At 37.4% G+C, this 16,160-nt stretch overlaps 1 protein-coding gene across 5 annotated transcripts in view; it reads left to right on the top strand.

Annotated features, from left to right (window-relative positions):
- The window catches only part of CTNND2 (catenin delta 2), a 948,913-nt gene that overhangs the window by 310,892 nt on the left and 621,861 nt on the right, over window positions 1-16,160 (top strand). Inside the window, exon 1 of one of the 5 annotated variants that reach the window (XM_054555413.2) lies at window positions 11,346-11,702. The exons of 2 other annotated variants lie outside the window; for them this stretch is intronic. The gene's annotated coding sequence lies outside the window, so the exon portion shown is untranslated. Of the gene's footprint in view, window positions 1-11,345; window positions 11,714-13,722; window positions 13,900-16,160 lie in introns of those variants that run through there. 2 more of the 5 variants (XM_054555412.2, XM_054555414.2) reach the window with 2 other exon arrangements.

Here is a 16,160-nt window from a genome sequence, read left to right as displayed (position 1 = left end):
ACAAGCTTCCAAAAACATCTGTTAGAAATGAATACCTGTTCAAGATGAAGTTTACTAGGATAGTTAACTTTCCTCCTTTAACACTTATTAGTAATTTTTTTTAGTTTTCCAGGAAATATTGCTATGTTATCATGAACTGCCTAAGTAGATTGTCCCATACATTTTTGATGTTGCTATAGATGTGTTATGATTTGGATCTGTGTCCCTACTCATATCTCATGTGGAATTGTAATTCCCAAATGTTGAAGATGGGGCTTAGTAGGAGATGACTGGATCATGGGGGTGGTTTCAAATGCCTTAGCACCATCTCCCTGGTGCTGTCTTGTGATAGAGTTCTCATGACATGTGATGAGATCTTATGGTTTAAAAGTGTGTGACAGTTCCCTGCTCGCTCACTCTTTCTCCTGCTGCCATGTAAGGTGTGCCTTGCTTCCCCTTCACCTTCTGACGTAATTGTGAGTTTCCTGAGGCTCCCCAGCCATGCAGATCTGTGAATCAATTAATCATCTTTTTTTTAATAGATTACCCAGTCTCAGGTAGTTCTTGATAGCAGCGTGAGAATGCACTAATACAAGATGCTTACTTCCTTTTCATGTTTTTTGACCTAGCTGTTAATGAATTTCACTATAATAAATATTAAAGTTTTATACTTACAGTTGTTTGTGAAACCTTTTGGTTAAGTCTCATATTTTTCATCAATTTTCATGGAGAAGATGTATTTTCCCAGTTCTTCATCTTCAATTCGTATATTAAGACTATAAGAAATAGACACTTCCTCCTTTCCCTCAACTTGTAAACCCTCCCATAGGAGGCTTAATGAAAAGAAAGGTGATATGTATTTCCTCTTATTTAAGGAGGCGCAACACTATACCATTTAAATGTAATCAGATAAAGGATTTTAAAATGTGTATACAATATCAACCTTGATTACCTTTAGAATGGTTGACAAAACCATGGTGGTAAAGAATTGCTTAGTGGGATTACTGGGTAGGAGACCCCCCTGGAATCCTGGCACACCTAGGAACTTACCTGATTCTTAGGGAGCTGAAATTTCTCCTCATCAGCACGTATCCCCCTTGGTTGTGGTGTAGAGGGATGGAGAATCTGATTTATCATTATTATACAAACCCAGTAAGAACATGATGTGGTGGTTGTTAGCCATGGCTCCTAGAAGACAAACTTAAAACTTTGTAAATGATTATAGATAGGTCTCTCTAGTAGTTAAGAACACAAACATGATTTTGGACAAATTATTTAACCTCTCTGAATCTGTTTCCTTATTTATAAAATGAGATAATAATAACTTGCCTCATTGGATGTACACAGAAACAATGATAACATTTTACTTTAAGGCTAAACTGCTTTTTGGATACAACAACAACAAAAATACAGCTATTTTTATCACATGAGAATATGGAAAAAGGTAATTTCAGCGATATAGGAAATGAGTTGTCCTCATTATCCAGTGGTGAGTTGCCTTCTCAATAAAATACCAGCTCTACTTATCTTCATTGTTATTATTATATTTTTAAAGAAATATTCCCAGCCAGGCTTCGTGGCTCATGCCCGTAGTCTCAGTACGGAGCAGACGAATCACTTGAGCCCAAATGTTTGAGATCAGCTTGGGCAACATGGCTAAATCCTTTCCTACAAATAATACAAAAATTAGCTGGGCATGGTGGAGCACACCTGTAGTCCCATCTACTTGGGAGGCTGCAGTGGGAGGATCACCTGAGTCTGAGAGGCTAGGGCTGCAGTAAGCAGTGATCACACCATTGCACACAAGCCTGGGTGACTGACACTCTGTTTCAAAAAAAAGAATATTCCCTAATTCGGACTGCTCATTGGTGAATTAAGAAAAGCACATTATTGGCTAAGGCCAAATTGTAAGCTTAGAGCAAGAAATAGAGAACATAACATAAATCTGTAGAGCTAAATGAGCCTTAAATTTTCATTCAGTCCATCAGGTATGTCAGCAGCTTTGAAATACCTAGGAATCATCTCATTCCAGATGGAATGGGTAATAAAGGGAGCAAACTCAGTATTTAAGACCTTTACAAAGCTGTAAACAAAGCCTGTGGACATCTAAACATTGATTTCAAATAATGCAATATCAGTTCTAGAACGAACTTAAGCTGTAACATACACGGAAGGGCCCTATTTTTAAGATACCAATGTATAGGCACTGTTCAGAAATAGAGGTATATTCAACAAGTCTTACAGAAAAGTCTTCAAAATTCTAGAAGAACAACGTGCTGTTTCTACAAATGATAAGTCACGGAACCTATTGTGATTCACATCAGTTTAATATACAGTGCTGCCATATCCGTGAGCAGTATCCTTTTATCGTCAGAGATTCTGCTGGACTTGTTTGGGTTCGCTGCCTGTCCTGCTCCACACACACCAAACCTCACCATAGTACAAAGAACAAATGAGAGTTTGTTCTCAGGCAGTCAAGAAGAAATGGAATAAATATATTAGAATTCACGAAAGATTGATTGCCAAGTATTTAAATACTGCTATCAGTTAAAAAAATGCTGATAAGCAAACAAAAAGCACAAAGAGAACACTAGAGTCCTAGACATAGGGGAATGCCAGTCATGTTCAGCCTGTTTGTCCACCTGTAACCCTCACCTCCAAGGCAACACCTTTAACCACTACCCTCTACGCATCTGAACTTCTCAAGGCTGTAGGAAGTTAACTATTTAAAGGACAAAATGTTCCAGCCTAAATGTAAGGGATTTTTATAATACCGAAGGCAAATATATCCTACAGGGAATGGTTATACAAAAACATGTATATAGTTATGCTTTGATGTATTGAAATGTGATATATCTTCAAGAAATTACTCATTTGTTTTATTTATCTTTGCAAATAAATATTTAAAATAAATATTTTAAAGTACTCTCTTTGGCTAGTGCCTTAGCCAAGCACATTGTGGGAAGAACTTAAAATGCTTAGTCATGTGCCTTTTCTTATTGGTATTCCTTAGGTGCCTCAGCCAAGGGCAATGACATAATACCTAAGCCCAGCCAAAGAAACAGGGCCCACTCTGTCTTGACAGAGTATTATTCATGATCACCACTTTACATAAATGTTAAAGGATCAAGTAAAGACATGAGCTAATTATGCAAAAAATTGAAACAAATGCCACTCTTAATGCTGGGTGATTAGGATGCAGTATTCTTAGTAGTCAAACAAGTCGAGTTATTTCTTAGAAGACAGTGCCTTAAATTTATGCCTGAGATCTAGAAAAGGATAAAATATGATAGATGCTTTCCATCTGGTAATAAACAAAAAATACTCCCAGTTCTGCCATAAAGAGACTCTCAATTTGTAATTTAAAATTTTGCATTCTGCAAAGGTGCGCATGCGTGTATGCGTGTGTGTATGTGTCTTGGAGAAAGAGATTACTTTAAAAATGAGATCCTGTGTTTGTTATTATTGATATTATTTGCAAAGAATATATATTTATAGTAAAACTGGTGCATTGTGGCATTTTAGGAGGCAGTGGTGCTGATTCCATATAGCAGATGTGTTTCTTTACCTCTAATTAATTAATGCATTTTAAAAAGTGTGTTCTAAGTTAATTTTCTGGCAATCATTGTCGTTGTGTATTTGATAACTGGATGGAATTTTCTGTCTTCAAGCTTTTTAATCCCAAAAATATAAAATCATGTGAATTTCATGGATTGATAATTTACAACATCAGGTATGCCAATGGGTTTAAAGCTGAACTATTACCGAGATGCTCAACTATACATTCCATTTGAGAAACCTTGCTTTGAATACAGTGAAATTAATTTCATGCCAGGGTAGAGAGCTGCTTCTGAAATGATTTTGTCTTCTTCATCTGTCATTGCATGAGCTTTAGTTTGAGGCACAGATTGAAGAAAGGCATGTGAGGTCTCAAATAAGAGGTTTATACCCTGCCAAAATATATATTATTAATAGATTTAATATACCCTACTAGTACTGCTAGTACAGACTTCGAATTTACACTGGATTCAGGGATATTAGCTAGTGTGTGATGACATATACATCTAGTCTCTTAGTACCAATGGTCCTATTTTTGAGTCTGTCTGACACTTGCTTTCAGGAGTTTAGTGCAGCAGCAGGCAGCACTGGGATTTCACTTGTATCTGAGTACTTGTCACTACAAGGCCCCTAGGCAAAAGTCCAGCATTGTTTGTTTGACTTCCTTCCTCATCCTGTTTTCCCATTTTTTTCCTTATCACCTCCTGCAATCCATTTCAGCAGCAATAACTGCTGGATTACAGATAAAAGCTGAGCTGGCCCTAAAAATATTACTCCTTGCAAGGATTTAATTGCAAAAGAACCTTTGTGTTGGAGCTTCCCCATGTCCCTTGGAAGGCAGACACAGTAATTTGGCTGTCAATTTTGTGTAATTTTATACCTTAGCGTCTGGAAGGATAATAAATAGAATTACAGAGTTTTACACTGAAATGCTGATTATCAGAAAATAAGAAGCCAAAATTTCAGGAGTCATGTCTTTTAAAGTCTCTCCTAAATATCAAGTTTTGTTAGCATAAACATTTTAAATGTTAACGTTAACTTATTTGTGAATCACTACCAAGTCACCTATTTCATGTTAAAACTTTTCTGTGTTAATGCTACTTATTCTTCCGCCCCTCTGTCCATATGGGTAGATAAAAATTGCCAGGACATCAACATCATGAACATGTAGGTTTTGTTTGTGTGTGTTTGTTTGTTTGTTTTTTGTCCAAAAGATTGGATTATTTGTCCAAAGGGCCACAGCATAGTCAATTATTTTAAAGTTAATGATAACCACAGCAAATAGTGATTCCTTTAAACTTTAGTTCTACTTTTATTTTGTAAAAAGTAAAAATCCTATATTTTCTTTAAAAAGAAAATTGGCAACAATATTGCTAGAAACCTTTGAAATTGATTTTTTTAGATCAAGAACATTTAGTAAGTAAATAATATTCCTGTTTTCATACATGCATGCCTGTCATAGCTTTTAAAAATCTAGGATTTAAAATAATTTAGAACCTTTTTAACAGTAGCATATACACACAGAAAAATTTTGGTTTTTGCTATAATGGCAAAAACTGCAATTACTTTTGCACCAGCCTAATATATTCCAGCAAGTGCAGCTTGCTCACTGTTACGTGTGTGAGACTCAGTCATAATAGTGTGCATGGTTATACATGGTTTATTTACTTTGCTGAACAGGATTTCACTGTGTACATATACTATACTATATTCATTCTAGTGACTGGGCATTTCTGTAGTGTTCAGTTGGGACTGACGTGAGCATTATAGGAGATGTCTTCTGGTGTACTTATGTGCACATTTTTTAGTTTGTGGCATTATCGAGTAGAATTACTGAGAAACAGAGTATGTTTATCAAGAATTTTAGAAGAAAGTCACAACCGTCACATTTATTTTAACATTTTATATTCCCACTTACAGTTTTATGAAAGTTCCAATAACACCCAATACTTGCCAATTTGGGCATTATCTGTCTCTCTAAATTTTAATCATTCTAATGAGTACTTAGTGGCATCCTATAGTGGTTAAAATTTTGTACCCTGGTGAGTAGTGAAGTTGATTGTCATATTAGTCCATTTTCATAGTGTTATGAAGAAATACTGGAGACTGGGTGATTTAAAAGGAAAAAAGGTGTAATGGACTCACAATTCCACATGGGTGGGGAGGCCTCACAATCATGATGCAAAGTGGAGGAACAAAGACACGTCTTACATGGCAGAAGGCCAGAGAGCATATGCAGGGGAACTGCCCTTTATAAAACCAGCAGATCTCATGAGACTTATTCACTATCATGAGAACAGCATGGGAAAGACCCGCCCCCATGATTCAGTTACCTTCCACCAGGTCCCTCCCATGACACGTGGGAATTATGGGAGCTACAATTCAAGATGAGATTTGGGTGGGGCACAGCCAAACTATATCAGTCGTCTTTTCATTTATTTATTGGCCACAGGGGTCATGTGATTGTTTTCTTTTGTGCAGTGCTTGTTAAGTATTTTACCCTTTTTCCACTGGGTTGTCTATTAATGTCATGTTACATTGCATTTCAGACTTAACGCATATACAAAGAAAGAGAGAATGAAAATATCTTCTCCCATTAGTGTACTTTCACTTTCCTGATGGGGTCTTTGGTAAACAGAATTTCTCAATTTTAATATGGCCCAATTTATTACTTTCATATTCCGTTATGGTTAGCTCATTTTGTGTCCTGCTTAAGAAAGCCTTGGCTACTCCAAGGTTATGCATGTGCCGCATATAAGCATTTTCATTTAATCTTTCACATCTAGCCCTTCACTCCAGATGAAATTGATTTTTTTAATTTTTTTGCAGCTGGGGTCATGTTGCATTTTTTTTCAGCAGATGAAGGCACTGTCTTTCCCTCTGCACTGCAGTGTCATGTTTCTTGTAAATCAGGTGTATGTGTGGCTTCACGTCTGGATTCTCTTCTGCTCCACTGTTCTGTTTGTCTCTCCTTATATGGATACCACACAATCTTTATGACTGCAGTTTTCTAGTCTGCCATGTTATCTGGTAGGCTGTCTTCCAGATTTATTCTCTTCCTTTAAGACTGCTTGCTCTTCTTAGCCCTATGCATTTCTATATAAATTTTAGAATCCACTGTCCATTAAGTCAGGCCCCTTACCCCCCATAAAAGCATGCTGAGGTTTTGATTATAATTTTTAGGTAGATGTTTGGTTGTTGTTTTGATCAAATTGAGGGCTTTCCCCCACTATTTCTGGTCTGCAAAAATTGTTTTTTTTTTTTACTTAAGAATACTGTTGAACTTTGTCAAGAGTAAACATTTTTGCATCTTTGGGGTTTCCCTTAAACCACTATTATGATTATCTCACAATGTTGATTTTATTGTACTTCTTTCCTGAAAACACTAAAATGAACCAAAAATACAAGAGGATTGAGAATAAAATTCCATTTACAATAATACTAGGAAATAAATCAGCACAAACTCATATGAAGGAGATATGTGAGTTTACACATGTCTTCCCAGATATCATACATTAAGCATATTTCATTTTAGAAAAAAGAAGAGGAAGGAAGGAAGGAAGGCGGGAGGAAGGGAGAAAGAAAGGAAGGCAGAAAGGAAGGAAGGAAGGCAGGAAGGAAGGAAGGCAGGAAGGCAGGAAGGCAGGCAGGCAGGAAGGCAGACAGGAAGGAAGGCAGGAAGGCAGGCAGGTAGGAAGGCAGGCAGGCAGGCAGGAAGGCAGGCAGGCAGGAAAGAAGGAAGGAAGGAAGGTAGATAGGTTCCTGAGCCAGAATCCTCAACTGAAACACTGAGTTCTGAAGACATGAGGGGGACACAGGAGAGATGAAGCTCTATGAAGGACAAGCTCCAATAGGAGAAAATAATGTCAGGGGTTGGGGGGTGGGTAGCATATGAACTACGTTTTCAGCTACCAGCTGCCTTCACTTTTTTTCATACTTAGAATTGTTCCCTTCCCCAATCTGTTACCAAGCAAAAGTCAGGCCAAGAAAAGGTTGCCATAATTCAAAAATAAGCAATAAACTGGAATGTTTAAAGATAGTGGGTTGACATTGTCCATAAAAAGTAAGAAACAAAGAAATCAGAAAGAGAATAAAGGAACACAAAAATAATACACAAAAGGCAGGGGAAGTATAACCACAGAAAAATAAAATTACCTCCAGGTGATGTAAGAAAGTTAACCATTTTTTATAACCTAAATAAGTTTAAAATTATGAACAAAAATGAAATCAAAGAAGAAATCATAGGACAGAGGAGGCATGAAAGGAGTAACAATGAGCTGGCAAAGATTATTCCAAAAAAAAGGAAAAAAAGAAAAAACTATTGCTGAAATGAAACCATGTTAGAAGCATCAAGCAGACAAATATAGTGCAGAAATAGGCAGGACTGGTATGAAGAAATAAAGCAGAAGAGAGAAAAAAAGGCAATAGATGTGGAAGAGAGATAACCAGGAGCTAATGTATGGGTTGTTATTTTTACGATAGTTCTCACCTGGGAAAGTAATTTTCTTACAAGAGGGATATATCAATCTGGCTTTTTAATTCTATTCTGCAGTTTTCAGTGTCAGAGGTAACTGAATGATTTCTTCAGAATTGTGAGTGAGGAAAAGTGTGACCCCAAAGTTGTATAACCTTCTAAGTAGGGCACAATTCCAGGGACACCTTCACAGAGAATGATGGTGAGTTGTGCTTCTGGACGTACCACGAACATTCCATTCTTGGTGAAAAATGCCTCTGAGGGTTACATAATGGGGACATTTGCCTGCCTTGCAGATAATGGAAAATCCTCTTAAACATGCATTAACAGGAAAGACAGGCACCCATGAACTTTCTTGCAAAATTGTCTTAAAGACAACATAGTGTCAATCAATACCTAAGTAAAGGTGAATAAAGAATCTAGGTCTAGACAAGCAATCGTATAAAAAGTGTTAAGTGTGTCCCTATAAGAGACCACCTGAGCAGGCTTAGTGTGAGCAACAAGGCTGTTTATTCACTTGGGTGAAAGTGGGCTGAGTCTGAGAAAGTTGTCAGCAAAGGGTGGTGGGATTATCATTAGTTTATAGGTTAGGGATAGGCGGTGGAGTTAGGAGCAGTTTTTTTTTATTTTTATTTTTTAAGACAGAGTCTCGCTCTATCACCCAGGCTGGAGTGCAGTGGTGGTATCTCGGCTCACTGCAAGCTCTGCCTTCCGGGTTCATGCCATTCTCCTGCCTCAGCCTCCCGAGTAGCTGGGACTACAGGTGCCCGCCACCATGCCCGGCTAATTTTTTGTATTTTCAGTAGAGACGGGCTTACATGGTGTTAGCCAGGATGGTCTCGATCTCCCGACCTTGTGATCCACCCGTCTTGGCCTCCCAAAGTGCTGGGATTACAGGTGTGAGCCACCGCGCCCGGCCAGGAGCAGTTTTTTGTGGGCAGGGAGAGGATGTTACAAAGTACATTCTCAAGGGCGGGGAGGATGTGTCATACAAAGTTCATTCACAAGGGCTGGGAGGGTGTATTGTTACAAGGGCGGGGAGGGTGTTACAAAGTACATTCACAAGGGCTGGGAGGGTGTATTGTTACAAGGGCGGGGAGGGTGTTACAAAGTACATTCACAAGGGCAGGGAGGGTGTATTGTCACAAGGGCAGGGTACATTCACAAGGGCAGGGATGATGTATCCTACAAAGTACATTCACAAGGACAGGGAGGGTGTATTGTCACAAGGGCAGGGTACATTCACAAGGGCAGGGAGGATGTATCGTACAAAGTACATTCACAAGGGCAGGGAGGGTGTATTGTTACAAGGGCGGGGAGGGTGTTACAAAGTACATTCACAAGGGCAGGGAGGGTGTATTGTTACAAGGGCGGGGAGGGTGTTACAAAGTACATTCACAAGGGCAGGGAGGGTGTATTGTCACAAGGGCAGAGTACATTCACAAGGGCAGGGAGGATGTATCATACAAAGTACATTCACAAGGGCAGGGAGGGTGTATTGTCACAAGGGCAGAGTACATTCACAAGGGCAGGGAGGATGTATCATACAAAGTACATTCACAAGGGCAGGGAGGGTGTATTGTTACAAGGGCGGGGAGGGTGTTACAAAGTACATTCACAAGGGCAGGGAGGGTGTATTGTTACAAGGGCGGGGAGGGTGTTACAAAGTACATTCACAAGGGCAGGGAGGGTGTATTGTCACAAGGGCAGAGTACATTCACAAGGGCAGGGAGGATGTATCGTACAAAGTACATTCACAAGGGCAGGGAGGGTGTGTTGTCACAAGGGCAGGGTACATTCATAAGGGCAGGGAGGGTGTATTGTCACAAGGGCAGGGTACATTCACAAGAGCAGGGAGGATGTATCGTACAAAGTACATTCACAAGGGTGGGGGAATCTCACAAAGTACATTATCGCGAGGGCAGGGGGATATCACGATGACTTGGCCATGGTGCGGCCAGCTCAGAGGACCTTACAAAAAGGAGAATGGATTTGATGCTGGGAGTGTATGGAATAAGGACTACCCTGTACTTTATCAAAGTATGTACTCTGAATTTTTAATAATAAGCTTGTATGTTTTTAAAAAATAATTTACAGGGCCAGGTACAGTGGCTCACACCTGTAATCCCAGCACTTTGGGAGGCGGAGGCAGGGAGATCATGACGTCAGGAGATCGAGACTCCTGGCTAACACGGTGAAACCCCATCTCTATTAAAAATACAAAAAATTAGCTGGGCATGGTGGCGGGCGCCTATAGTTCCAGCTACTTGGGAGGCTGAGGCAGGAGAATGGTGTGAACCTGGGAGGCGGAGCTTGCGATGAGCTGAGATCGCATCACTGCACTCCAGCCTGGGAGACAGAGCAAGACTCCATCCCCCCCAAAAAAAAAATTTACAAAATCTTATTTTTAAGAAATCACCTTGTTTAGTTCTTATTTGAACTAATACTAAATACAGCCCTTTTCAAATGAAGACTAGTGTTTCCTTTCAGTGCCATCAAATATTATCCTAACCATTTACATTTGTATATTGTTTTAGAATTGAAGAAAGTACTTCTGCAGATATCATCTTGTTAATACTCACAACAACCTAATTCCACTAGGGCGTTACCTCTGTTTTAAATAACTTGTCCCAGGTCATTTAATTATAAAACGTGGACCTGGGATCCATTTGGTACCCAGGTCAATAAAAAGTGCTTAAAATACTTTGCCGAATTTATGTTTTTGGAAGCTGTGGCTAAAATAGAAAGAATAAGGTAAAAGACTCAAAGGAGTTGTTTGAGGTACTATAATAGCTAGGAGTGGGTGGGGATGGATATCATTATATAAAATTTAGCTTCAAAGTCCATATCTAGCAAGTTCTTTTTCCTGTGAGCCTTTTGGGCTGGTTAGATTTTGCCATTTTGTACTCTCTTTGAATTGTAATCTATTTCAAAAAACCAAATAATTTGAATAAACTTATTTGTTGAACAGCTGTTCATATTTGAAACCAAAACTAGACTGGCTTTGAATATGAACTCTAAACAATCTTGAATCTGCCTCTTGCTTTTGAATTCATCAAGGAAATAAAGTCTGTTTTGAGTTTGATAATCATTTCATGATCTTTTTGTTTGTTGTTGTCTCGTGTGTGTGTGTGTGTGTGTGTGTGTGTGTGTGTTTTAATGTTAACATACAGATAGCTAAGAATCCAGATACATTCAAGGCAAAGGAGTGGGAGATTAGAAAACTAGAATTTGCCAGGCAGGCTAGTGGGAGGGTCCTTTTGTGATGAAATGTTGCATAAATAATGCCAATGGGGGTCCAAATTCACTGTTGCCATGGAGACCTTTGTGCCTGGCTGAACTCTATTCTTTTCTCTTTTAAGACAGCAACCACTAGGCTTGTGGTATCTCTGATATGTCTTGCTTTGCTTTCTCTTAAACTGTTTGCGAGTGAAAGCAGAAATTACCATAGGATAATTCAGCGTCCTGACTTTTTCGAGGCTGTTCTTCACTCCCTTCTCGGTTTTTGAGCTGCTCTGTGATTCCTTTTAGCCGTGGTGCAGGGAGGGAGGAGGAAGTGGGTAGGCTGCCAGGAACCGCCTGCTCCACAGCCTGGGGAAGGAGGGAAGAGTAACCCTTCATCTTTGGGACTAGTCGTCTTGTTTGCCTAGACTACAGTTTTCAAGTATTTAAGGACCATTTATTTCAAAAGGTAAAGCAAAGGTAAAAGACAAAAAGTGAAAACTAACCGCGTTTGGTTTTTCAATGCTTTCATTATGAATGTTGTTTTTGTGATAATTTTAACTAAAGTTTTAAAACTGCAGGTTAAAGTTATGTGTAGAAAATATGGTAAGAATTTATTTCTGACCTCACAGTTATCAATTTATTCAGCATCTGAACATTGAAATTGTAAAACCAAATAACCAAATTAAACAGAAAGTGGTTTTAAGAATTCATGGGTCATTTCCCTATTAACTAACCATTATAACCATTTAATTATTGTTTTTAGTAAGACTTGGTATGTCATAGATATGTACTTTAGATTTTATGAAAGTTATGATTATCCATGTAAGTAATCACATACAATTCTGTGAGAATTAAGTAAGAGTTAATTTGGAAATTGTAGGTCTTTTTTTTTTTTCTCCTTCAATGCACAATTAAAGGAATAACCCCATCCAGAAAGAAATTATTCATGGAGAGTAAAGGAAAAAAAAATCACTCAACCAGAGTCACCATGTAAAGTAGCCAAAAATTTAATATACTGGGCAGCTAACTTGTTGCATAGCTTTCTCTTTTTGGCAGAGATTATTTGGTTCTCAGTGATAAGTTTATACTAGAACTAGAATACAATAATTACATGTTTTGATCACTCTAAATGGTGCAGGTGTAAATAAGATGCACACACCCCTTAATTATAGAAAACCTTTACCAAGTGTTTCAAGATTGCTTTTATTCAAATAACTCATTGAGAAAATTGTTGCCCAAAATTTACAATGGCTTCATAGATTTCACCTGTGCCACCACTGTAGTTAAAACAAAAAAATTGTGATACCCAACAGATTAAGGAAACAAATTGATTTTTTGAAACCAGTGATTGAATAAAATGACAATCTATGGAATTATATTTTAGATTGTTATATATTTAAGATAGCTGTACCTTGTAGAATTGTGAGTGCAGTAAAATGGAATGCCTGAGAGATTCTTTAGTATTTATAAAGTCTTTATAAAAAAGTCCTTAAGTATTTATCTCTAAACTTAAAATATTTTCAAATGGATAATAATAGTGATACAAAATGATTTTCACCTTAATTTTGACAAATACAAGATAAAACTTATGTTTGATTAATATTATTTGAAATTTGAATGACTTTGTAAGTTATAAGCTAAGTGTGAAGAATGACCCTGTTGACTTAAAAATGATTTAATTTTATCAGAAACATATTTTCATGTTTTAATATATTAATTGCCTACCCGTGGATATTTTTATTTTAAAGAAACTGAGGAAGAAAGGCATATATTACTCTGAGGGCATCTCTTACTAAGTGTTTCATTTCAACTAATTATTAAATAAAAGTAAAAGTTTCTGTTTATTGTCTTAAAGCTAAGAAATCTTTTTATTTTTAAGGCATGAAGGTCAATCTCAATGGTATGGATTTAGAAAGTGATTTAAGAAAACTTTGACCTTTGGAAGTGTTTTCCACATTGACTGTAATTTAATAATATTGCTGAACTATAAAAGTAAATGACTATAAAGTCTTACGTTAGGAATATATTGTTTGGGTGCTCACACATTTTGTAAATCAATCTAACGATTTACGTGACACTAAGTCTTCAAACTATAGGACACAGTATATGCATGTGATCCAAATAAAGAGTTTAAAATGCAATTAAGTTAACTCTTTGGATGGTATGATTATGATTGCCCATTCCCTTATATTTAAGAATGTAAATATTTTAAATTTGAACGCTTACATTTTTTTAATCCAGGTATTTGTATTATGTGGATATATCTGAAAACATACTAAGTAGGCTCTTTAGGTGGCATTTTAAACAAAAGCAGAGAGTCAAACATGTGATAAAAAAAATTGCGAGAATTTTCTAATGCCATGTTACAAAATCTTTTCTGGGGTGTTTTACTTATAAATTGTATCCACACAATTAACAAAAAATAGTTTCAATTGTTTAAAAATATATATTTGCCCATTTTACTCATAAATTTTATCCACACAATTAAGGAAAAAGAATTTTCATTGTTAAATATATGTGTATTTATTTGTCCGGACAATTCCAGATGTGGTTCAACTCTTATGATGATAATGGCCAAATTGGAGAATCCTAGCTAATAAGCCTGACCGAAAGTTCCAGTTGGAATGGTGTGGGAGCAAAGATTTATGTTTGTGTTTCTACAGGTAGCTTACTAACATGTGAATTCTGATTTACAGTTGTGTTTTGTAGCTATTTTAGAAGTCTTATATTTTGCATTCAAAATGTCTTGTATTCAACAAATTTTTTGAGTCCTTCCTCTGTTCTAAATATTGAATTGCCACATATAAAAATGGAAGAGACATTCCCTAGGGATCAAGAACTAAAAAGTCTGGTGGGATCCAGATGTGACAACTAGTACCTGGGATATAATAAAGTAATTGCTGTACTGGTGTCATGGCCAGGGAGAGCATGAACAGTACGATAGCTTATATGATGCATTTAAATGTGTTTATTAGGTCCTCCCCATGTAGCTGAGATGAATAAATATTAAGTGACACACAAAATAACCTTTAATAAATGAACATAAAGATTATTTTTGAATAGCAGGCAAAGGAATCCTATGATAATGTAAATCCTGCCACGTTACTACTCTATGCAGAGTAGAAGTCCCTACAGCGGCCAACAAGGGCCTCTGTGCTCTGCCACCTGCCACCCATCCCTCCCACGCCTCCCAAGATGTTTCCTCCTCTCACTTTTTGCTCCTGCAGAGGAAACTCCTCACCTCTCCTAGAACATGCCCCCAGAACTTGGATTTTGCATTTTCTCTTGACTTTGCTTGAAACACCATCCTAGCCCCTCCTTTCTCCCCACCCCCCAGCCCAGGTATACACACGCCTCACCTCCTCATTCTTCCCCATCTTTTCTGTAATGTCACCTTGTCAATGACGCTGTTCCCAATTATTCTACTTAAATTGTCTCCCCATCGTCTTATTTTCCTGAGTTGCTTTTTTTAATTGCCTTTACCACAGGTAGCTCTATGTAATTTGTTTATTTGGTTCACTGTTTTCTCCATTAGAATGTAAACTTCATGAAGGCAGGGATTTTTGTCTGTTTTTTTCATTGATGCATTTTAGCACTTAGGCTGTGCCTGGTGTATTTATTGAACAAACAAATGAGAATCATATATATATATATATAGTGTGTGTGTGTGTGTATATATACACATACATTTTTTTCTAACATCAAATATACAGTGTTCTTTTTCCCCCGATTAAAAAAGTAAAACAGGTACAGTAGTGAGTATTGAAGGTTATCACTTGCAACCCCTTATTCTCTCTTAAGTAGGAGAGAAGTGGTCAGTTATAGGCAGCAGATTCACAATTGCTTATGTTCCAACACCCTTGTTACTCTGCATCGGAGCAGAGTAAGACCTGAGAATTTCCCTTCTATGGTGTGGTATATGATATCAGACAGACTCTTAGTGAAACAACCTTAAATTTTGTCTCCTGTTACCACCCTCCAGCTGTGGAAATGTCACAAATGCCTTTGACTTCTGTGTGCTCTGCCTGTTCCTTCCAGTGTGAAAAGCGTGGCCGTTATTGTAACGCCCCAGCTCTGCTTAGGGTTTTGTGATTTATCTGCATTTTCTCCAAAGTATGTTTTCAACAAAGAACACGTAAAGAAGTATATATAATTTCTAAAATACTAAATCATGTATTTCTTTATGTTTCTATCCTCTATTAGCATGAGAAAAATGATTCAGTGGCCTGGATTTTTTACGGAATCATATTCAGTCAGTAGCTCTGATCAAGTTCTACTCAAAAAAACAAAACGTATCTTTAGGGTCCTAAGAATTACCAATCAGTGTTAATCATGTGCATGGTGATATTAGTTGGCCATATCTAATACTAGCTTACCTAGAAAACAGAGCTAAAGTGGGTGCATTTTTGTTATTTTTGAATCAAATTACCTGCTTCTATCCCATGAAGTTCATGCTACCTTTGACATGTTTAATTAAACTCAGCACTTATGATTTTAAAAATAAATTCTGTAAGGTCTAGGAATTTAATAAACACTGCATTGTGGCTAATTACATTGTGATCTTCTCCAGTGTGTAAATATTTTTCAACGTTATGGGAGTTCCTTCCTCTAGGAATAAAAAATACTGAGTTAGTCTATGACTTTAAACAGTACTAGCTTCCTCCCCCACCGCCCAAAAAATATATATGTATATATATAGAACAAAAACTAATTTTAAGTGTTGGTCAACTGTCTAATTGTTTTAGTACAAGGCAAAATGATTATTAGAGCCTTTCTGCATCCTTTCCGCCTCCACTACTGTTTTGCGTGTATAGAGTAACATTTGCATACGTGTTCCTACAAGGAGAGCAACTCTGAAGATGGTTATTTATTGCATAGCTTTCGCATTAGTCACACGTTCCTTCTTCATGAATTTTATCTGCGT

This window comes from Pongo abelii, chromosome 4 (assembly GCF_028885655.2).
Source record: "Pongo abelii isolate AG06213 chromosome 4, NHGRI_mPonAbe1-v2.0_pri, whole genome shotgun sequence".
NCBI lineage: Eukaryota > Metazoa > Chordata > Mammalia > Primates > Hominidae > Pongo > Pongo abelii.
The sequence above is the reverse complement of the archived record's forward strand: the minus strand, read 5'-3'. Positions and strand labels throughout refer to the sequence as shown.